This window comes from Olea europaea, unplaced genomic scaffold (genome assembly GCF_002742605.1).
Source record: "Olea europaea var. sylvestris unplaced genomic scaffold, O_europaea_v1 scaffold2048, whole genome shotgun sequence".
NCBI classification, from domain to species: Eukaryota; Viridiplantae; Streptophyta; class Magnoliopsida; order Lamiales; family Oleaceae; genus Olea; species Olea europaea.
The window spans coordinates 111,504-114,328 of record NW_019238388.1 but is presented as its reverse complement, the minus strand read 5'-3'; positions in this window follow the sequence as shown (position 1 = coordinate 114,328).

The window sequence follows — 2,825 nt, the reverse complement described above, 5'->3', positions numbered from 1 at the left end:
TTAAAGATTGATGTGGTGTAAAAAAGAAAGTGGAAGAATTTTATTTATTTATTTATTTTTGGTTGATGAGATTTTGATCAAATCAAATTTCGTTACATCATCTGTTAGTAAATAAATCTATAAGTTGTGATGTACATATCACAATCGACAACTTTTATTAACTTTTCACCACATGTTTTTTCGACTTTTATCGAAACTTACTAAAATTCTGATTTTTAACTAAATCAAAGAGGAGCGTAAATTGTTTATAAAGACTTTTCAAACCTTTTTTTTTGTTGGTTAGTTCATCTAAAATGTAGACTACATTAACATTTTGATTTCTGTTTAGCATTTTATGAAAAAAAGGGCTAAATAATCAAAAATAAATAAAATTTAACAAATCATTTTAAAGATTGATGTGGTGTAAAAAAGAAAGTGGAAGAATTTTATTTATTTATTTATTTTTGGTTGATGAGATTTTGATCAAATGAAATTTCGTTACATCATCTGTTAGTAAATAAATCTATAAGTTGTGATGTACATATCACAATCGACAACTTTTATTAACTTTTCACCACATGTTTTTTCGACTTTTATCGAAACTTACTAAAATTCTGATTTTTAACTAAACCAAAGAGGAGCGTAAATTGTTTATAAAGACTTTTCAAACCTTTTTTTTGTTGGTTAGTTCATCTAAAATGTAGACTACATTAACATTTTGATTTCTGTTTAGCATTTTATGAAAAAAAGGGCTAAATAATCAAAAATAAATAAAATTTAACAAATCACGACTTGCATTATGTCGTAAGTTTTAAGCTATACAATTTAATCCATGTTTAGTGGGAATTAATATTAGATTTTTGGTATAATTTGATAAAAAGTAATAATATATGTGATTGAAAAGTTGTAGATCTTATTCAGCTGAAATTTTGTTCGAAATCACTACACTACCACGTCGCCTATTACATTGGTCAAACTAACTTACATGGACAAAGTGATCAAATTGAATTCAGCTAAAAGTTTGGTGGCAAGAAAAGTACCATTCTTAGTATTATGACAAACTAGTCCGAATGCCATAGTTGAAACTTGGGCTGCGGGAAAATACATTTGCCCTTGCAAACATAGATCGTGTAATATGCCTCGAGTTAATTTGAACCAATAACAACAATCAACAGTAAGAAAGTAGATACTGGCCCAATTTTAATGCCACTTATATAAGAAAATTGCTTGCCATTCACATCAAACCTTTCTTTTCTTGTTTGCGTCATTCGGTTGGGAATTTGTATATAAAATTGGTTGGTTTTGGCCAATTCTTAGTTATCTAAGTGGAAATTGTTATTTGGTGAAAGGAAAATTAAGTCACTTAAATACGTGATTTATTGAAAAATTACGTAGAATATTATGGATATTCTAGAAAATTATGTCTGAAAATGTGTATCTTTCTATATGAAAGATTGTGACTTTTAGCATAATTATTTTTTCAACAAATTCTTCTTATTTATCTTGCTAAAACCACTTTGATTATCTTCTTGAATGCAGAGTAACGGAGTCCTCTGGGTATACGAATAGATATGGTCCATCTTGTTGGCCAAGGAATACTAGTTTCAGGTCCTCGTGCCGCATAACAAAACAAGTTATAAGTGGTTTAATATAATAAAAAAGTTCAGCTTGTTCTCTTGCTTTGATCTTCATTAAGTGGAGTTTAATGGGTTGACTAAGCTGGTAGATGACAATGGCGGTGTATAAATTTAAAGATACTTGATATTTTGGTTGATCTTTTGTGGATGTACTGATTTTCACGATGCTTGATAGAGAAAGAGGCATAATGGTTGTTGTATCACTTTTTTTTTTTTTTTAAATCACTTTATTGAACTGATTTCAATGTTTTTATTGGTATTTTATTACTTTTCCTAGTGTTTGCTACTTTTTTAATATTTTCACTTTTTTTCCGCTTGTCGATTTTTTGAGTGATAAATATCAATTTTTAATAAAAGTTACATTGTATGTAGTTTTTAAATAAGTGACACTTAACTTTAAAATGTGACATTGTGTCACTTTTTTTTATTTTAATAAAATAGTGACATTGTGTCACTTTTTAATAAAAATAAAAGTATCACATAATTTTAAACAGTATTTTTTACTTTTAAAATATTTTTCATATGCTTTTTATTTTAAAAAAGACCCCTAATTTTAAGGGTATTTTTGTAAGTTGTCCATGTTTTAATAGGTAGTTTGTTATTTTTTTTAAATTCTTGTCACTTTTTTTATTGTGTCATCTTTTAAATGTCACTTTTTTGAATTTTTGTCATTTTTTTTAGTGTCAATTTTTATTTTCCCTCACTTTTTTGTAATTTCTGTCATTTTATTAAGCTAATTCTAATTTTTCAATTTGTGTTTTGTCATTTTTTTTTAGTGTTCGTCACTTTCCTTTTTTTTTTTTTTTTTTTTTTTTTTGGTTTTTCCCTTTTCTTTTTTTTTTTTTTTTTTTGTGAATTTCTACCACTTCTTTTAGTGCTTGTAATTTTTTTGTCACTTTCTTGAATTTTTGTTACTTTTTTGAATGACAAACATTTCTTTTTAATGAAAGTGTAATAAAAAGTGACACTTAACTTTAAAAAGTAGCATTGTGTCACTTTTCTTAATTTTACACACTATTTTTTACTTTTTTTTGTAACTTTCTTGAAATTTTCGTTACATTTTTGCGTGATAAACATCATTTTTTAATAAAAAGTGACAATGTAAGTCTCTTTTTTTTTTATTTTTTTAATAGGAAAATTACACGTAAATTAAAAAACTGACACTACAACACTTTTATATTAAAAAATGACATTTAATTTTACAGAGTA